This window comes from Bos mutus, chromosome 6, assembly GCF_027580195.1.
Source record: "Bos mutus isolate GX-2022 chromosome 6, NWIPB_WYAK_1.1, whole genome shotgun sequence".
NCBI classification, from domain to species: Eukaryota; Metazoa; Chordata; class Mammalia; order Artiodactyla; family Bovidae; genus Bos; species Bos mutus.
In genome coordinates this window covers 86,009,682-86,017,944 of record NC_091622.1, presented here as the reverse complement: position 1 = coordinate 86,017,944, position 8,263 = coordinate 86,009,682, and positions in this window count along the sequence as shown.

Genomic DNA, 8,263 nt, shown 5'->3' with positions numbered 1-8,263 from the left:
ATTGGGAATTAAGGGCAGAGAAGGCTGGATAAATAAAACTTATTACTGCTTCATCAACTTATTACACAAGGCCAATACCCCTTCATCTTGAGAATTCTTCACAAATTTATTGTTTGAAGATTCTGAAAGAGATGAGAATACCAGACCAACTGACTTGCCTCTTGAGAATTATATGCACATCAGGAAACAACAGTTAGAACTGGACATGGAACAACAGACTGGTTCCAAATAGGAAAAGGAGTACATCAAGGCTGCATATTGTCACCCTGCTTATTTAACTTATAAGCAGAGTACATCATGAGAAACGCTGAGCTGGAAGAAACACAAGCTGGAATCAAGATTGCCGGGAAAAATATCAATAACCTCAGATATGCAGATGACACCACCCTTATGGCAGAAAGTGAAGAGGAACTCAAAAGCTTCTTGATGAAAGTGGAAGAGGAGAGTGGAAAAAGTTGGCCTAAAGCTCAACATTCAGAAAAGTAAGATCATGGCATCTGGTCCCATCACTTCATGGGAAATAGACGGGGAAACAGTGGAAACAGTGTCATTTTTTTTTTAATTTAATAAATAAACAGTGTTTATTTTTCTGGGCTCCAAAATCACTGCAGATGGTGATTACAGCCATGACATTAAAAGACGCTTACTCCTTGGAAGGAAAGTTATGACAAACCTAGATAGCATATTAAAAACCAGAGACATTACTTTGCCAACAAAGGTCTGTCTAGGCAAGGCTTTGTTTTTCCAGTGGTCATGTATGGATGTGAGAGTTGGACTGTGAAGAAAGCTGAGTGCCAAAGAATTGATGCTTTTGAACTGTGGTGTTGGAGAAGACTCTTGAGAGTCCCTTGGACTGCAAAGACGTCCAACCAGTCCATTGTAAAGGAAATCAGTCCTGGGTGTTCAATAGAAGGACTGATGCTAAAGCTGAAACTCCAATACTTTGGCCACCTCATGTGAATAGTTGACTCATTGGAAAAGACCGTGATTCTGGGAGGGATTGGGGGCAGGAGGAGAAGGGGATGACATAGGATGAGATGGCTGGATGGCATCACTGAATCAATTAACAGGAGTTTGAGTGAACTCCGGGAGTTGGTGCTGGACAGGGAGGCCTGGCGTGCTATGATACATGGGGTTGCAAAGAGTTGGACACGACTGAGCAACTGAACTGAACAAGGTAGTAAAGCTTCTTGCTTTAGTTATTTCATTTACTCATGTTTTTATGGGGCATGCATGCATGCTAAGTCGCTTCCGTTGTGTCTGACTCTGCAACCCCATAGACAGAGGCCACCAGGCTCCTCTGTCCACAGGATTCTCTAGGCAAGAATACTGGAGTGGGTTGCCTGTTCCTTCTCCGTTTATGGGGCTCCCCTATGTAATTGTTTTTCTCCTGTTAATCTGTCTAATGTCAATTTATTAGGCTAATCACAGAAAACTAGCCAATCTGAACACACGGACCACAGCCTTGTCTAACAATGAATCTAAGCCATGCTGTGTGGGGCCACCCAAGACGGACGGGTCATGGTGGAGAGATCTGACAGAATGTGCTCCACTGGAGAAGGGAATGGCAAGCCACTTCAGTAGTCTTGCCTTGAGAACCCCATGAACAGTATGAAAAGGCAAAATGATAGGATACTAAAAGAGGAACTCCCCAGGTTGCTAAGTGCCCAAATTGCTACTGGAGATCAGTGGAGAAATAACTCCAGAAAGAATGAAGGGATGGAGCCAAAGCAAAAACAATACCCAGTTGTGGATGTGACTGGTGATAGAAGCAAGGTCCGATGCTGCAAAGAACAATATTGCATAGGAACCTGGAATGTTAGGTTCATGAATCAAGGCAAATTGGAAGTGGTCAAACAGGAGATGGCAAGAGTGAACATCAACATTCTAGGAATCAGCGAACTAAAATGGACAGCAATGGGTGAATTTAACTCAGATGACTATTATATCTACTACTGTGGGCAGGAATCCGTTAGAAGAAATGGAGTAGCCATCATGGTCAACAAAAGAGTCCGAAATGCAGTACTTGGATGCAATCTCAAAAATGACAGAATGATCTCTGTTAGTTTCCAAGGCAAACCATTCATTATCACAGTAATCCAAGACTATGGCCCAACCAGTAACGCTGAAGAAACTGAACAGTTCTATGAAGACCTACAGGACCTTTTAGAACTAACACCCAAAAAAGATATCCTTTTCATTATCAGATCAGATCAGATCAGTCGCTCAGTCATGTCCGACTGTTTGGGACCCCATGAATCACAGCACGCCAGGCCTCCCTGTCCATCACCAACTCCCGGAGTTCACTGAGACTCATTCCATCGAGTCACTGATGCCATCCAGCCATCTCATCCTCTGTCGTCACCTGCTCCTCTTGCCCCCAATCCCTCCCAGCATCAGAGTCTTTTCCAATGAGTCAACTCTTCGCATGAGGTGGCCAAAGTACTGGAGTTTCAGCTTTAGCATCATTCCTTCCAAAGAAATCCCAGGGCTGATCTCCTTCAGAATGGACTTGTTGGATCTCCTTGCAGTCCAAGGGACTCTCAAGAGCCTTCTCCAACACCACAGTTCAAAAGCATTAATTCTTTGGTGCTCAGCCTTCTTCACAGTCCAACTCTCACATCCATACATGACCATGGAAAAACCATAGCCTTGACTAGACAAACCTTTGTTAGCAAAGTAATGTCTTGCTTTTGAATATGCTATCCAGGTTTGTCATAACTTTCCTTCCAAGGAGTAAGCGTCTTTTAATTTCATGGCTGCAGTCACCATCTGTAGTGATTTTGGAGCCCAGAAAAATAAAGTCTGACACTGTTTCCTATGTTTCCCCATCTATTTCCCATGAAGTGATGGGACCGGATGCCATGATCTTCGTTTTCTGAATGTTGAGCTTTAAGCCAACTTTTCACTCTCCACTTTCACTTTCATCAAGAGGCTTTTTAGTTCCTCTTCACTTTCTGCCATAAGGGTGGTGTTATCTGCATATCTAGGGTTATTGATATTTCTCCCGGCAATCTTGATTCCAGCTTGTGTTTCTTCCAGTCCAGCGTTTCTCATGATGTACTCTGCATATAAGTTAAATAAGCAGGGTGACAATATACAGCCTTGACGAACTCCTTTTCCTATTTGGAACCAGTCTGTTGTTCCATTTCCAGTTCTAACTGTAGCTTCCTGACCTGAATACAAATTTCTCAAGAGGCAGATCAGGTGGTCTGGTATTCCCATCTCTTTCAGAATTTTCCAGTTTACTGTGATCCACACAGTCAAAGGCTTTGGCATAGTAAATAAAGCAGAAATAGATGTTTTTCTGGAACTCTCTTGCTTTTTCCATGATCCAGTGGATGTTGGCAATTTGATCTTTGGTTCCTCTGCCTTTTCTAAAACCAGCTTGAGCATCAGAAAGTTCACGGTTCACATATTGCTGAAGCCTGGCTTGGAGAATTTTGAGCATTACTTTACTAGCGTGTGAGATGAGTGCAATTGTGTGGTAGTTTGAGCATTCTTTGGCATTGCCTTTCTTTGGGATTGGAATGAAAACTGACCATTTCCAGTCCTGTGGCCACTGCTGAGTTTTCCAAACTTGCTGGCATATTGCTTGCAGCACTTTCACAGCATCATCTTTCAGGATTTCAAAGAGCTCAACTGGAATTCCGTCACCTCCACTAGCTTTGTTCGTAGTGATGCTTTCTAAGGCCCACTTGACTTCACATTCCAGGATGTCTGACTCTAGGTGAGTGATCACACTATCGTGATTATCTGGGTCGTGAAGATCTTTTTTGTACAGTTCTTCTGTGTATTCTTGCCATCTCTTCTTAATATCTTCTGCTTCTGTTAGGTCCATACCATTTCTGTCCTTTATCGAGCCCATCTTTGCATGAAATGTTCCTTTGGTATCTCTGATTTTCTTGAAGAGATCCCTAGTCTTTCCCATTCTGTTGTTTTTCCTCTATTTCCTTGCAGTAACCACTGAAGAAGACTTTCTTATCTCTTTTTGCTATTCTTCGGAACTCTGCATTCAGATGCTTATATCTTTCCTTATCTCCTTTGTTTTTCGCTTCTCTTCTTTTCACAGCTATTTGTAAGGCCTCCCCAGACAGCCATTTTGCTTTTTTACATTTCTTTTCCATGGAGATGGTCTTGATCCCTGTCTCCTGTACAATGTCACAAACCTCATTTCATAGTTCATCAGGCACTCTATCTATCAGATCTAGGCCCTTAAATCTATTTCTCACTTCCACTGTATAATCATAAGGGATTTGATTTAGGTCATACCTGAATGGTCTAGTGGTTTTCCCTACTTGCTTCAATTTAAGTCTGAATTTGGCAATGAGGAGTTCATGGTCTGAGCCAGGGGACTGGAATGCAAAAGTAGGAAGTCAAGAAACACTTGGAGTAACAGGCAAATTTGGCCTTGGAGTACGGAATGAAGCAGGGCAAAGGCTAATAGAGTTTTGCCAAGAGAACGCACTGGTCATAACAAACACCCTCTTCCAACAAGAGAAGACTCTACACATGGACATCACCAGATGGTCAACACTGAAATCAGATTGATTATATTCTTTGCAGCCAAAGATGGAGAAGCTCTATACAGTCAGCAAAAACAAGACCAGGAGCTGACTGTAGCTCAGATCATGAATTCCTTATTGCCAAATTTAGACTTAAATTGAAGAAAGTAAGGAAAACCACTAGACAATTCAGGTATGACCTAAATCAAATCCCTTATGATTATACAGTGGAAGTGAGAAATAGATTTAAGGGACTAGATCTGATCAGAGTACCTGATGAGCTATGGACGGAGGTTCATGACATTGTACAGGAGACAGGGATCAAGACCATGCCCAAGAAAAAGAAATGCAAAAAAGCAAAATGGCTGTCTGAGGAGGCCTTACAAATAGCTGTGAAAAGAAGTGAAAAGCAAAGGAGAAAAGGAAAGATATAAGCATCTGAATGCAGAGTTCCAAAGAATAGCAAGGAGAGATAAGAAAGCCTTCCTCAGCAATCAATGCAAGGAACTGGAGGGAAACAACAGAATGGGAAAGGCTAGAGATCTCTTCAAGAAAATCAGAGATACCAAGGGAACATTTCATGCAAAGATGGGCTCGATAAAGGACAGAAATGGTATGGACCTAACAGAAGCAGAAGATATTAAGAAGAGGTGGTGAGAATACACAGAAGAACTGTACATAAAAGATCTTCACGACCCAGATAATCACGATGGTGTGATCACTCACCTAGAGTCAGACATCCTGGAATGTGAAGTCAAGTGGGCCTTAGAAAGCATCACTACGAACAAAGCTATTTGAGGTGAAATAGCTCCAGTTGAGCTATTTGAAATCCTGAAAGATGATGCTGTGAAAGTGCTGCAAGCAATATGCCAGCAAATTTGGAAAACTCAGCAGTGGCCACAGGACTGGAAATGGTCAGTTTTCATTCCAATCCCAAAGAAAGGCAATGCCAAAGAATGCTCAAACTGCTGCACAATTGCACTCATCTCACATGCTAGTAAAGTAATGCTCAAAATTCTCCAAGCCAGGCTTCAGCAATATGTGAACCGTGAACTTTCTGATGCTCAAGCTGGTTTTAGAAAAGGCAGAGGAACCAAAGATCAAATTGCCAACATCTGCTGGATCATGGAAAAAGCAAGAGAGTTCCAGAAAAACATCTATTTCTGCTTTATTGACTATGACAAAGCCTTTGACTGTTTGGATCACAATAAACTGTGGGAAATTCTGAAAGAGATGGGAATACCAGACCACCTGACCTGCCTCTTGAGAAACCTATATGCAGGTCAGGAAGCTACAGTTAGAACTGGAAATGGAACAACAGACTGGTTCCAAATAGGAAAAGGAGTATCTCAAGGCTGCATATTGTTACCCTGCTTATTTAACTTATATGCAGAGTACATCATGAGAAACGCTGGACTGGAAGAAGCACAAGCTGGAATCAAGATTGCCAGGAGAAATATCAATAATCCTAGATATGCAGATGACACCACCCTTATGGCAGAAAGTGAAGAGGAACTAAAGAGCCTCTTGATGAAAGTGAAAGATGAGAGTGAAAAAGTTGGCCTAAAACTCAACATTCAGAGAAGTAAGATCATGGCATCTGGTCCCATCACTTCATGGCATATAGATGGGGAAACATAGGAAACAGTGGCTGACTTTATTTTTTGGGGCTCCAACATTACTGCAGATGATGATTACAGCCATGAAATTAAAAGATGCTCACTCCTTGGAAGGAAAGTTATGACCAACCTAGATAGCATATTCAAAAGCAGAGACATCACTGTGCCAACAAAGTTTCGTCTAGTCAAGGCTATGGTTTTTCCATGGTCATATGGACGTGAGAGTTGGACTGTGAAGAAAGCTGAGCACCGAAGAATTGCTGCTTTTGAACTGTGGTGCTGGAGAAGACTCTTCAGGGTCCCTTGGACTGCAAGGAGATCCAACCAGTCCATCCTAAAGATCAGTCCTGGGTGTTCATTAGAAGGTCTGATGCTGAAACTCCAGTACTTGGCCACCTCATGCGAAGAGTTGACTCATTGGAAAAGACCGTGATGCTGGGAGGGATTGGGGGCAGGAGGAGAAGGAGACGACAGAGGATCAGATGGCTGGATGGCATCAGTGACTCGATGGACGTGAGTTTGAGTAAACTCAGGGAGTTGGTGATGTACAAGGAGGCCTGGTGTGCTGAGATTCATGGTCGCAAAGAGTCGCAAAGAGTAGGACAGGATTGAAGGACTGAACTGACTGACTGACTGAGAGGGAAAATTTCTCCACCCTACAGTGCTATAAATTTACCATACCTGTTAGGTTTCTGTTCAGCATAACAATAAGGTTAATTAACCTTGCCTGCCTACACCCTGGGGGTTCTGTAGTAAAGAACCTTCCTGCCAATGCAGGAGATGAGGTTCCATCCCTGGGTCAGGAAGATCACTGGGAGAAGGAAATGGCAATCCACTCCAGTATTCTTGCCTGGAAAATCCTATGCACAGAAGGAGCCTCATAGGCTACAGTCCATGGGGTTGCAAAAGAGTCAATCATGACTTAGTCACTATACAACAAAGCACAAATAACAAACGCATATTGAATTTTTGAATGCCTACATAGGTTCCATGTCCTCTTATAGATGACTCATGTCTGTTGTTTAGTCACTGACTAGCTGGGGACAAATGCAGTGTAGAAACGCCCAGAATTTATTTTTAATCATGATAAAGACCTAATAAACAGGCTACTCCCCAGTCTAGAAGTTCCCAAGTTGAAACTGTTCACAGAAACCATAAATGGAATGGTGAATCCATTCTCAAAACAAAAGGGAGGGGGGAGGTGGGCAGAATCAAAATGTGATTCCATAGTGAACTCTAGGATGGAAACAAAAATCATTTTTTGTAAATTCCCTATGTTATTTCATAATTGTAGTACTTTATGTATATTACTTTTGTTTATCCCCATAGTAATAAATAGCAGGATTCTAGAAATGAGAAAGGCCTGAATATTTGTCACTGGTATAGCAAGGAAGTCAGGGAAGCTTCTAGGTTTTTGTTCTGCTTTTGTTCTGGTTGCATCCTGCTGCTTGCAGGATCTTAGTTCCCTGACCAGAGACGAAGCCCAGGCCCCCAGCAGCGGAAGCCAGGGAATTCCCACTGCTGCTACTGCTAAGTCACTTCAGTCTGGTCCGACTCTGTGCGACCCCATAGACGGCAACCCACCAGGCTCCTCCATCCATGGGATTTTCCAGGCAAGAGTACTGGAGTGGGGTGCCATTGCCTTCTCCGTCCCACTGCTGCTGCTGCTAAGTTGCTTCAGTCGTGTCTGACTCTGTCTGTCCCACTGATAGGTATTATATATCCTACATCCAAACTTGAGGGGAAAATCATGAAATGGTAAGGGTTTTGGCAGCTACTGGAGAGAATAAAGCAAGGTGATTCTCTGAGAACTTCCAGGAGGAAAGTAGAGCTCAGTCCCATATGGATCAGATAAAGATATTTGGGGTTGAGCAGATGGAGAAGACTCTTCAGAGTCCCTTGGACTGCAAGGAGATCCAACCAGTTCATCCTAAAGGAAATCAGTCCTGAATGTTCATTGGAAGGACTAATGTTGAAGGTGAAACTCCAATACTTTGGCCACCTGACGCAAGAGCTGACTCATTTGAAAAGACCCTGATGCTGGGAAAGATTGAGGGTGGGAGGAGAAGGGGACGACAGAGGATGAGATGGTTGGATGGCATCACCGGCTCAATGGACCTGAGTTTGAGTAAACTCTGG